A 13,871-nucleotide genomic window follows, 5' to 3' on the forward strand; every position below is an offset into this window, starting at 1 on the left:
TAGTGAGTATGAGCGATGACGTGAAACAGCAGTGTTGGCTCGTGCTATGTGAGAAAGAATAAAAAAAAAAAAGAAGAAACGTTCTGGGAAATGCTCGAGGAAGTGTGGGAAAATCATCTGTGTTTTCCCTTGGTGGCGGCAGGATGCGCTCTTTTGCGCTCGCGTGCTCTCCGCTGCTCTCTTGCTCTCTTCCATGCTGGGTTGTTTTTTTAGAAATTGCCTGAGCTCTATATGTGGACACCACCGACAAGTTGTCGGATCTTTACCGTTCACATTATAGGGACATTTACACTGCTAGTTGGTTGGCAGGTCGGGACATCGGGACGCACATTATGACTTTTTACGTGAGTCAATTTTCTCACAGGCCAGTTGAAATTGAGACGCGACGCGGTGCGAACGGTTTTCGGGCTAACGAAAGTGTGTATGACATTTTTTTCTAATATGTAATTTGCGCATTTATTATTCGTTGTTTCGGTTCGCAATCCGTAACGATTTTTGTTTGCATTTTTTATTTTATTTCGTTTACCTTTATGATCAAAAAGTGTCGCGGGTTTGTGGATTACTGCTAAAAATAGTGTGCATTGATTTGAAATTGAAATGAATTGACGAGCAGCGGACTTGGCAGCGAACTAAAGGTGAAATAATTCAGCAGATACGCACGCAGAATGGAGCAATGAATCCACTCAAATCTACTCGGTAATCGAAAAGTCGATGAATATTATATGAAACGAAATGTGTAACTGCTGCTATGTGGAAAAGAAAATGCTATTAGTATTGAGTATCAACGGAATGGGCGAAGACGAAATTAAATTAAACAGAGAAATAGTTTGTTAAAAGTTAGTCAATCAAAAGCGGTAGTAACTTTTGCTTTTTTGGTAAAAGGGCAGCATTGACATTGTACTGTTGGTGTCATTGTGAGTTTGTTAGAATGCTCTTTTTAAAATTAGTTTCAAGGCGCCACCTAAGCGATTTACGAATCTCAGAGTTCATGTGCACCTCAATTGTTTCATTTTTGTAATTCTAATTGACTTCTAAATATGTAAAGTCGAAATTGTGACGTTTGAAAAATCACTCTTTGGATACATTCCGATTGAGCAACAGGAACTATTTTTATTTCCAAAGCCGAAAATTGTTGTGAACATTCTTTGGGAATGTGAAAGGTATTTTACCGGGTTGAATGAAATGTGATAAATCGCTTTCCGTGCTCGCATTGGTGTTTTGAATAAAGTTCTTTCAAAAAATCATTACTATTTTCAAGTACAGTTTTCATTTATGTGGTATTGATCGGTAATTTGTATGCAATGTCGTTTTTACCTACACACATGCAGACATGAAATCCCGCTCTCTTGATTAGTTATGAAGAAATGCAATCTTCTTTCATGACCAACTTATTTTTATAAGGCCCATTTGGCTGTTTGTGCACACATTCAATTTTTTTTCTTTGTAATTGCATGTCAACCTACGGGGCAAGTATGTAGCCACAGTGTAATCTTAAATCTAAGTGTTAAGTTAAGGGGAGTCAATTACTCGCGACTCGCTCAGGGCTACGAGGGGACACTTACGTTTGCCATGGGAGAAGGACACGTATGCAATTTTACGGTGTGTGTGGATGTAGTGTACGGAAATATGATGCATGCATGAAACGATGACCGTCAAAACGGGATTTTGTTATGTTTTTGTATTTGTCTAAAATTCGCTGCTCAGGGTGTGATACTGAATATAATTGATCAATATTAATCTGGAAATTAAACACAACCCCACTCGCCTCATGTTTACAAACGTTTCATTGAAAAATGTAATTGAAGAGTTAAAAGGTAGTTCTAATTATATATATTTTATACGACCACGGTCAAGTAAGTGAAGCGCGATAGGATGTGGGGGATAGCAGCAGCAGCATCTACGCTTTCTTCAAATTATTCTTTTGGCTCTCACCGTGGTGCGCCGTAAGCGAATGGCTATCTAACCAACAGTCGAGGAGTAGGAAGAGCTAAGGGAGAGAAAGAGAGAGAGAGAGAGGGAGAGATTTTTTTAAATAACGCGCAAAGTATTTACAACCTTTAATTTTATTTATATTTCTCAAATAACTAAAAAAACACTCTAGAATCCCTCAATACAAGACAACGCTTGTTGAATGCCAGAGCGCGTGGAGAGTGTTCGACAGGTGGAACAGTCTCCTGGAGTTTAATGTTTGATGTGTCTTAATTGTACAAGTTAATTAACTGGCATGGTTTCGTTATTGGTAGCCCGATGTATTCTGAAAATTCAATCTATCTTGAAATTATATCGAAAAATTAATTTATTACGCTTTAAGGTTGGCAAACTTAATTTCTGGAGTTTTTTTGGAAAAGGTCCAATAAACCAAATTTTCAGTTTTTGCTTTTTGGGTGTTTTTGAAACCGCCTTGAGTCAGGGGTGTTTAAAAACACTCAAATAGCAAATATTCAAAATTTGGTTTATTGGACCTTTTAAAAAAAACTCCAGATTTAGGAGTGAAGAAGCTAGGAACTAAATAAATCGCAAAATGTAAAATGGGCCGTAGTGGGTTTGTAAATAAATTATGCTTCCCGCTCCAACAACATTTAAATACTAGCTAACATGAGCAGGAATCACTGTTTGTTTGCAACTCACTTGGTACCTTTTTACTGTTCTGCTTAAAATGTATTGAATACGAAACAAAAACTGAAGGCATTGCTTATACTCATGCTGAACTTGTTTAAGAAGTATAAAAATCGCTTAGAGCAGCAGTTTTAACAACATTTGAAAAGTTTTAACAAAATTTGAAAAGTTTTGACTTTTTCATTGAAGCTAGGATATAATCATCCTCTACAATGAACATTTTACAGAACGCTCGTGACCTACCTTCATGTTTATTTGATAAGGAGTGTGGAAGGCGCCAACCACGTAGGAGGATTTCCACGGACGACACCCGGAACAAATTTTCTTCAAATTTCTGAAGCAAAACTATCACTAGCATCATCTATATTCAAGTTGTCGTATTAGCATCGAGCGATTACGCATGATTTCTCATAATGTCTTATGAAATAATTAATTAAAATATTCAGTATAAGTATGGTTTTTTGGCATTAATTCTGTCTTTATGATTCTATGTAATTCATCTTTTTTTTACTGAAATGGTTGAAACATTGACAAAAATTGTATTTTTATTATAAATTCATACGATTCCCTTATTTTTAAGTACTGTAAAATATTTTCCTGTTAAATTTTCTTCAATGTTTTCTTACTACACAGCAAAAAATCCGATGGTAAAATCGCATGCAAAAGCATGCACATCACCTTCGTCAAAATAAACACTTAATATTACACACTGCATGTACAATTTTTGAAAACACAAAAAAAAGTTGAAACCGACGGGATTCAAACCCAGCACCAACAGTAAGGATTGGCGCCTTAGCCCACTCGGCCATCAGACCGATGTAAAGCTGTAAGGATGAACGCATATATGAGCTTGACATTTCGGTCAAGTAGGTTTTCCATACTGATGGGCTGCATATTTCAGGGTGTAATATTACACAGAATTTCATAAAATAATGCAATGTTTATTTTACACCCAGGCCTTTTACACGCAGCTGGATTACTACTTTTTTAGCTGTGTACCGCAAGACGTTTAGGAAGAAAAATCTAGTTTGTTTTATAATTTAATAACTTTAAAGCTCTAAACGAAGGCATGAACTGAACTCAACATAAATTTTACAACGCAACTTCAAAATTCATAAAAACAATTTCTTGTGTTTGATTGTTTGAGTGTTTTGATTTGAGAAGGATACATTTAAATAAATTTGGATATAAGGGGAATTCTTCGCCAACTCACACGAAATCGGAAAAAGTTGCCCCGACCCCTCTTCGATTTCCGTGAAGTTTTGCTCTATGGAGTCCCTGATCACGAATCCATTTTTCGATGTCTAGTGATGGAGGGGTGGTACGACCCCTTTCATTTTTCAGGATTTTGACTAAGACTCTCTAAGTTTTTCAGTGATATGTAGCTCGAAACCGCGAAGCTATTCTATATGTTGTGTCAAAGGGACTTTTGGGTGCCTTTGAAACATTTTTTTTTTTCAAAAGGTTCAGCCAATTTTATATAAGATTCACCCTTTGGACGTTTGTTGTGGCTAGTGCAATGATAGACTAAGAGAATATTATCTTTTAAAAATTTTTTTTTTGGTGATCGGTAGTGCCAGATTTGTTTCTTTATTTTAGGAAAATCTTGCCATTTTCGGACCACTCTAACACGGCGTAGGTCACCATAATGGCCAAAAAAAAAATACGGGTCTAATTATTTCGGCCAAGGAATCCCTTGACAAATTTTGAGCCCGATCGGAAAACTTTTTTTTTTTTTTCGAGTCATGCTGTTTGCGTGGGGAATTGCTGAATTTAAAGTAGGGCGTCCCCTGATCCTGCACTGAAGCGAATTCAAAAAAGATTTGCAAAAGGTTATTGACCACAGATTCACTCTCCTGCGAAATGAAAAGTTCGCAAGAGATGTCGAACAAATTAAACCTTATTCCAAACCTTTTTGGGAACTTTCAAAGGTTCTTAAGAAACCTCAAACACCCATCCCTTCTTTGAAAGATGGTGATAATATTCTATTAACTAATGGGGAAAAAGCTCAAAAACTTGCTCAGCAGTTTGAGAGTGCTCATAATTTCAACTTGAATGTTTTGAGTCCTATTGAAAATCAAATTTCAATAGAATTTCAGAATATTGTTGAACAAGAATTTTCATCAGATGAAGTTTTTAATACGGATCTGAATGAAATAAAATCTATTATCAAAAAATTTAAAAATATGAAAGCCCCTGGTGAGGATGGCATTTTTACATTTTAATTAAAAATTACCAGAAGCAACTTTAAGTAGCTTGGTCAAAATTTTCAACAAATGTTTTGATTTGGCATATTTTCCCAGTAGTTGGAAAAATGCCAAAGTAATTCCGATTTTGAAACCGGATAAAAATCCTGCTGAAGCCTCAAGCTATCGGCCCATTAGTTTGCTTTCATCTATTAGTAAATTATTCGAAAGAATAATTCTTAATAGAATGATGACACACATTAACGAAAATTCAATTTTCGCTGATGAGCAGTTTGGATTTCGCCTTGGGCATTCAACCACTCATCAGTTGTTGAGAGTTTCAAATTTGATTCGAAGCAACAAATCTGAGGGCTATTCTACTGGCGCTGCTCTTCTAGACATAGAAAAAGCATTTGACAGTGTTTGGCATAAAGGTTTGATTGCGAAATTGAAAAGGTTTAATTTTCCGATTTATATCGTGAAAATTATTCAAAATTATTTGACGGATCGTACTCTGCAGGTTTGTTATCAGAATAGCAAATCTGATCAACTACCTGTACGTGCTGGCGTCCCTCAAGGAAGCATTTTGGGTCCAATTTTATACAATATTTTTACTTCTGACTTGCCTGATTTGCCCCCAGGATGTCAGAAATCACTTTTTGCTGATGACACAAGCATCTCCACCAAAGGCAGAAGCCTTCGTGTCATCACAAGAAGATTACAAAAAGCTTGGATATTTTCAATTCTTATTTGAAAGAATGGAAAATTACTCCAAATGCTGCAAAAACTCAACTTATTATTTTCCCTCACAAACCAAGGGCTGATTTTCTTAAACCAAAAGTCATCACATTATAAAGATGAATGAGGTAAATTTAAAGTGGGAGGATCAAGTGAAATATCTTGGACTTGCTTTTGACAAAAACCTTACTTACAAGGATCACATTGAAAGTATCCAGGTTAAATGTAACAAATATATTAAATGTTTGTATCCACTTATAAACAGGAATTCTAGACTTTGTCTCAAGAATAAACTGTTAATTTATAAACAAATTTTCAGACCTGCCATGCTTTATGCTGTGCCGATCTGGACAAGCTGTTGCTTAACCAGGAAGAAAAAACTTCAGAGGATTCAGAACAAAATTCTGAAAATGATTCTGAAACTTCCTCCTGGTTCAGCACCAGTGAACTTCATCAATTAGCCGAAGTTGACACTTTGGATGTTATGTCCAATAAGATAATTGATGCATTTCGACAAAAATCATTGCAGTCTTCAGCTGCATTGATCCGCTCTTTATATAGTTTATAAGTTAGTTTTAAGGTATTCCTTTTCCCTTTTGTACATGTAGGACCTCCTACATTTGAAATCACTGAATAGCGAAAGCTACAATATTTCATGAATAAATGAAGGTTGCTAGTATTTAAAATTGAGGTGAAAAGTTATCGTTTGTGATTGGACACTAGGGTGCCCAGAAAAAAATGACCCCCTGCTCCACAAGCGGAAAACGGGTTTTTGGGTTATTTTAAGCATCTGTGTAAATTTTGAGAGAAAGTGGATGAATTTAACCCATTGATACCCGAGCCTAAAGTTGGTGAAAAAAATGTTTTTCATACAAAAATGATTTTTTTAAATCGCTAATAACTTTTCAGGTTCGACTTTTACAGCTTTGGTATGTTCTACAAAGTTGTAGAGCATTAAATTTCCAATAAGAATCTCACTTTTGAAAATATTTGGATGGGAGTAGCGCACCGTGCAGACCAAACCGTAAGAAACTTGGGTTTTCCATACATTTTATCGATTTTTCCCATACAAACTTCACCTCCGAGTATCAATGGGTAAATGATGACCGATTTTGCTCATATTTGGCCCAGAGTCCTAAAATAGGTCAAGGAACAATATTCAGCTTGTGGAGCGAGGTTTTGAAAAAAAGTCCCATATTCTGGGCACCCTATTGGACACTCAATAATATTTTAACTGAATGAATGTACATGGAAAAGAAATTTGAATAAATATAAATTATAAAAAAAGTAGGGCGTCCATAAGACAACTGCTATAAATGGTTTCAACGTATTAGATACAAAGCTGTGAAAACAGTTTTCATGTTTTTTAAAAACTTGAATGTTAAACCAGTTCTTCTAATTTTAAAAAGATACAAAACTGTTTTTTGTATCGCAATGTTTATTCTACAAAGTGAATAATTAGACAACCTATTTTTTTCATAATAAAACCAATTTTAAACAAAAGTCCCTTTGAAACCTTTCGCCGTTTCGAGCTACTAATCACTGAAAAACGTTTCTTAGTAAGGCGTCATCCATAAAGTATGTCATGCTCTAGGGGGGAGGGGGGGTCTGAGCAAGTGTGACGTTGCGTGTTATAAGTATAGGAAAGCGTGACAAAGGGGGAGGGGGTAAATTTTGGCTGATTTTAGCGTGACGTACTTTATGGATGAAGCCTAATCGGATCGTGATCAGGGACCATAACTACTCCATAGAGCAAAGTTTCACGGAAATCGAAAAAGGGTCGGGGCAACTGCTGTGTGAGTTGGCGGAGTTGGCCTTTTTCCGAATGACAAAAAAACAAACTATCCACTTTAACGACTTTCAGGTCTTTTGTGGTCTCTATATAGGGAGAGAGCTTTACATGGTGCTGCCATATGATTTTTTAAAGTACAAAGTGAAAAATGCTGAGTTATCTCGTCCAGCAAAATGAAGTCGATAAAGTAGTCGGTTTCGTTGGTGGAAAAGTGGAAACGTGGTCTTAAAATGACAACGGAACGCTTTTCTATCAATAATGCAGATGGACGATATTTGTAGAATAGAATTACAGTGGCGTATATCATAAAAAGTAACTTATTCAAATCTTTTTTCCATAGAATCGCGATAACTCGTGATGTTTATAAGCAAACCCCTTATCAAAGTGTGTAATGTAATTGTCTGCTCTACAACTTTGTGGATCATTGTTACACTCTAAAAAATAACCCTGCAAAGTTAGAAAAAACATGAAATTTTAAAATGAAAATGTTTGTTATAAATGAAAAATAACCCTTCTGGGTCAATGTAGATTCGAAACGTACATGACCCTTCTGGGTTAATGTAGATTCGAAAAGTACATTAAATTTCCCATCTCGAACCTTGGATTCGTGATCAGGGACAAAAGTTACTCCTTGGACAAAGTTCCACGCAAATCGAAGAGGGGTCGGGGCAACTTTTCCCGATTCTGTGTGAGATGGTAGAGAATTACCCAATTACAAAAAATATATATGTGTTATTTTGGGTTCATTAAGTACATCCGATCAGTATGAAATGTTAGGGTACCCAGAAAATGGGATATTTTGTAAAAGTTGCACTTGTTAGACTACCTGCAACGCGGCTCTACTTTGTTCTAGCTGTTTCATTTTTAAAATAGAACTGAAACAGACCACCCGCAACGCGGAGTTGCAGTTTTAATTTTCGACCAGTATTTTGAAACCGAAATAAAAAAAGGACCCAAAAAATTACCGCAATATGATTTCGCGCAAACCATCGATTGCTATACACCAAAGCTTCGTTTTGCACCAGGAACAATAATCCGATGAAAAATCGCACTGCACGGACCGGTGGCCGGAGTACAGGCCACAGGAAGATCCGGATTTTTGGAAAAAGTGTCAGATTTATCCAATTGTGAACTGATAAGCTTTCTTCTACCATGAATAGTCATGCAAAACAATCCTAGAATAATATTAAATACCATAGGACCCATCGGAACCGGTTCCACCGATCTCCGGTGGCCACATCCGGAACCGCAATAGGAAACAGCGTAAACTAGTCATGCGACGTATCAAACTCCTCTTTTAAAAACATGAAGTTTGTTATGTCGCAAGAGTGGTTTGGGACATCCACAAACCACGTGGACACTTTTTTGGAAATCTCACCCCCCCCCCCCCCCCCTGTGGACAATCGCCATACCCCCCCCCCCCTAAGTGTCCACGTGGTTTATGAATGGTCCCTTTCAGAAATTTGCCAAATATGATCTTCGGATGTGGCCACCGTAGAACCTGGGAACCGGTCACCGAAGGCAAAAATACATTTGAAGGATACTCTCCATCCAAAATCAAGAATCGGTGGAACCGGTTCCGATGGGTCCTATGGTAATTAATATTAATCTAGGATTGTTTTACATGCCTATTCATGGTAGAAGAAAGCTTATCAGTTCACAATTGGATAAATCTGACACTTTTTCCAAAAATCCGGATCTTCCGGTGGCCTGTACTCCGGCCACCGGTGCGTGCAGTGCGATTTTTCATCAGATTATTGTTCCTGGCGCAAAAACGAAGCTTTTGGTGTATAGCAATCGATGGTTTGCGCGAAATCATGTTGCGGTAATTTTTTGGGTCCTTTTTTCCCACTGTGCGGTGGCTGGTCACTTTTTTGTTTGACACTTTTTAAGTTTGTACCCCGTTGACCGATTCAAAAATTTGGGAAAAATGTTCGTTTTTGTGTGTTTTTCGTGAGTGGCAAGGGTTTAAGGCGCGCGCTTTCACTATTTTCGTTTGAACTAAAAAGCTCGTGCGGTTGTGGTGGGTTCCTGCGATGTTCCTGCAGATTTTATGATGACCTGAAACATCCGACGGGAGTCATCAATTGCGGTTGACATCTTCAAGCTACAACGCCATGATCGATTTGGTCAAGCCCAATGCGAGTGTAATCGCTGCCGGTTTGACGGATGATGCTGCTTTTTGGGTGAGAAACTTCCAATTGGACATATGGAGCTTGAGATCAGGTAAAACCGTTACCCCGTGCGATTATCCCCGTGCATGTGCTAATCCGTTACGAAGTTTGTTGGCTTCACTTCTCTCGCCCTACCAGCCAAGCAACACCTACAGGAGATCGAGCGCGCGTCCACCATCGAGCCCCGCATCGAGTGTGAGACAAGTTTTCATCCCGGCGCACGCTACATTGCCGGAAGGGACGAGCCGTCAACATCTCGTCCGAAGGAGTGTCTCGGACCTCCTGGCGGTCGAACCTAGGGACCCTTAATAAGGAGACTGGTCGATGTGAATTTGACGTACCCAAACAGACGCAAGTTTGACGTATCCAAACGAGCATTTGCCTTTACGCCCAGCAAAACTTGGCAGTGTTGGCAAACACAAAACATACGTTGCCAGATCGATTTAGCAAAGTCTGGTCAGTCTCCCTATTTAGGGTCTCTAGTCGAACCACCCACGTGCTGGTCCGGAAAGCCAAGTTCCGGCCCGCGCGGCTTCTTCGAAGTCGACCGCGCGATCGCAGGTCGAACCGACATCGTCGTCCACGCCGGCACGAGCACGCGGTGGGGAACATCAGCAGCAGCATCATCAAGTAACAGGAGCAAGAGCAGCAGTCCGGTGAGTCCGTTCTTTTTCTGCGGTTGAAGGGTGACTACCACAGAAGGCGTCACGAATGACGCGGACGCCATTTTGATGGAGAGCGTCCATTTTGTTTAGCGCGTGTTGCCATGCGCCCGGAGTGTGACGGCTTTTATTGATCCGCCCCACACATCCACGACGTAGCACTCTAGTGCCTTTTGTCTGCCGCAGTCCGCTTGACTGCCGCTGACGAGCTGAAGATTTGAGGAGTTAGAGCACAAAAGCACGGGGTAACAGAAGAACGAAGAGCAACACTAGGGGTAACACTAGGGAGAGCAAACGCACACAGTAGGAAGATGTCTAGACGCTAGAACAGAACAATGAATGAAATACAAAACCTTAGACTAGTCCAATAAAATGAGCACCTCTTTTTGATTTCCTACCTGCAGTATTTTGTGTAATTATTCTAAAGTTTAATAATGTCCCTGCAGTTTATTCAATTCAATTCGGTTTTATTAGTAAATAATCATGTTACAATTTGTTCATTCGCAGTACATAACAGAGTTTTGGAGTTCCTTTAAGCTGTGTGTTAAATCTCAATCCATTCTGGAACGCTTATTGCTTATCACCAAGAGATTACCAAAAGTAAGAAAAAAATTAGAAAAAAAACTTACTGAAATTGCAAAGGCAGGGGGATAGAAATAGAAAAAAGCCTAAACTACACCCAACCGGCGGTCGCATGATTTTGATGCATGGCAGCATGAAAGTATATCAGAATCTGCATGAAAACTGTCGTCATGCATTTTTTGCGATATAGGGGTATGACATTTTTGCCCGTTACCGACAATTATCGACATTACCGACGGCAGATTGATTGTATTGCAGAAAAAAAACCTTAACAGAACGAGTATTGAACCACCAACTTCTAGGTTGCTGATCCGACACGCTACCACCACGCCATGGACGCTTGATGAATGGTGAGGGACAGAGCGCGAACATAATGTTCTCTCTAGATTGTTGCTCGGGGACGCGCCAGCATTCTATGTGTTGGTGAGAACTGCAGATCGCTGATGTGTTTACACGCGGGCAAAAATGATCTATGGGCTTGCTGCAAAAATGTAATAAAATATAACATTTTCTGCAGCAAAACACCTCCGTGTACGCACGAGAGCAAGCAGCAGTCAAGTGCTCAGTGCTCTATAGTTTTTTCGAAATTTTCCGCCGTAGTCTACCGTGATTACCCGCGAGTTTGCTCCTGCAGCATGCCAAAGGCCGGCCGTGGCCGTGGCAGTTCGAGTGCGGCCTCGAAAAACCCGCGAAGTTCGTCTACCGGCCGTGTGCAAAAAGGTAAACAAGCCAACGCCGTGTCGACCGCCATCGCGCAGGGGAGCGTGAGCGCAGAAGGCATCGACAAAAAGTTACTGCATCCTGGATATGTGCCAAGATCACCAGTGCGAACCCGTTCCGGTACTTCCGGTGCCACGACCAACACGTCGACATCCGCCAACATTCCCATCAGGAACGAGTTCCAGATGCTGAGCGACGACGAAGAAAACAACAACAACACCGACGGTAGCAGCACTACCGACGACGACGAATACGATGAACGTGCACGGAAGAAAGTGTTGACGTCAAAAACGAATAATTCTCCAAAGGAACGTAGACCACCTCCAATCTATGTTTTGGACACGTTGACGGACGATATTGACGAGTTGCTGGAAGGCCTCGGATATTGTCTGAAAATCGGTAAGTCGTCAGTGCAAGTCTACACATTTGACAGCAAGAACTTCGACCTGGTTGTGGAGAAATTGAAGAATAAAACTTCAAGTTCTACACATTCGACCCCGTGCAGAAGACTGCCGTGAAGGTCGTCTTGCAGGGGTACCAAGACCGCCCGATCTCCGACCTAAAGAAGGACCTCTCGGGTGCTGGAATTACGCCGCGTGACATAAAAGTCCTCTCGCGGAAGACAACGGTCACAGGTACACACACACTGTACCTGTTGTACTTCGACCGCGGCACCGTCAAAATTCAAGACCTGCGGAAAACTAAGGCGTTGGACGGTTTTTGGGTAAACTGGCGGTTTTACTCAAAGAACCCGACGGACGCAGCGCAATGCCACCGTTGCCAGAAATTTGGCCACGGCTCGCGGAACTGCAACCTCCCGCCCCGCTGCGTGAAGTGCGGTGAAACACACCTCTCGGAGGCGTGCGCACTGCCGTGCAAGGCGGACTTGGGGGACAAGGCAGAGCAAACCAAGGCGCGCATCAAGTGCGCCAACTGTGGAGGTAACCATACCAGCAACTACCGTGGATGCAGCGCACGGAAAACCTACATCGAGGAGCAGGAAAAGGAAAAAGCAAGCAGCAGCGTCCCACCCTCCTCAGCGAAGTACGAGCGTAACCGTGCCGGCTGCTGGTCATCGTACAGTTCCAGCGGACAACCCAGCGTTCCCTCCTGGATGGGGTCGATCGTTCGCCAGCGTGGTCGCTGCCGGTAGCGGCAATGCGGTCCAGCAAGAAGTCACCGGGGAAGATCTCTTTACCCTGCCGGAGTTCTTTGCTCTCGCGGGGGAGATGATGACGCGGTTTCGGACCTGCCGTAACAAAGCGGAGCAATTCCTGGCCCTTGGGGAGCTGATGATCAAGCACATCTATAATTGATTAAATTTTGTTGTGATCTAGTTGTAAGCTTTTTCTATTCCTATCCCTATCATTAGCAATTGCGTAAGTTTTTGAAAACTTTTTCTTACTCTTGTTTGTGCATTTAATTAACAGTAATAATTGCTCTAAACCGAATTAAGACGTAACACACAGCTGAAATGAACACAAAAACTCTGTTAGGTTCATAATATGTACAAATTGTAATTTGATTATTCACAAATAAAACCGAACTGAATTGAACTGAAGGAATTCTGCAGCAAATTCACTGTTGCAGATTTTGGGATATATTTTTCGTTTGGGTGTAGATAACAGTTGTTTTTATCTATTATAGATGTGCATAATCATTAGCTCCCCGAAGGCCAGAAATTGCACCGCCTTGTTACGGCAGGTCCGAAACCACGTCATCATCTCACCCAAAAAACCCCGGTAAGGTGAAGAGATCTTCCCCGGTTACTTCTTGCTGGGCCGCATCGCCGCTACCGGCAGCGACCACGATCGCCTCCATACAGGAGGGAACGCTGGGTTGTCCGCTGGAACCGTACGCTGTCCAGCTGCAGGAACGATAGAGCTCGTTTTCCGCTGAGAAGGGTGGGATGCTGCTGCTTTCTGCTTCCTCTTTTCCTGCTCCTCGAGGTAGGCCTTGCGCGCGACGCATCCGCGGTAATTACCGGTATGGTTGCCGTCACAGTTGGCGCACTTAATGCGCGCCTTGGTTTGCTCTGCCTTGTCCCCCAAGTCCGCCTTCCACGGCAGTGCACATTTCTCCAAGAGGTGTGTTTTACCGCACTTTACGCAGCGGGGCGGAAGTTTGCTGTCAGGGTTGCCACAAATACAGATTTATCTGTATTTTACAGATTTTTGAGGTGATGAGGTCATACAGAATCTGTTTATAAAGAAATACAGCTTTTAAGAAAAACATACAGATATACAGGTTTTCCCGATTTTTTATTAAAATTAAATAATTTTAATTCTTTAAATATTTTTTTCCAATTGCTGGATGAGCCCAAACATTAAATTTTAGATTGTATAGCATTTTTATGCATTAAAAAACAATTAAGAATATTTTGTTTTTTGAAATTTTTTTA

General features: G+C 40.7%; 1 protein-coding gene across 1 annotated transcript in view; it reads left to right on the top strand.

The window, feature by feature from the left end:
• The first annotated feature begins 356 nt into the window (after nt 1-356).
• Nucleotides 357-13,871, top strand: part of LOC6052802 — a 106,559-nt gene continuing 93,044 nt past the window's right edge. The window contains 1 exon segment of the mRNA XM_038262831.1: nt 357-635. The gene's annotated coding sequence lies outside the window, so the exon portion shown is untranslated.

The sequence above is a fragment of the Culex quinquefasciatus genome, chromosome 3, assembly GCF_015732765.1.
Source record: "Culex quinquefasciatus strain JHB chromosome 3, VPISU_Cqui_1.0_pri_paternal, whole genome shotgun sequence".
Taxonomy (NCBI): Eukaryota; Metazoa; Arthropoda; class Insecta; order Diptera; family Culicidae; genus Culex; species Culex quinquefasciatus.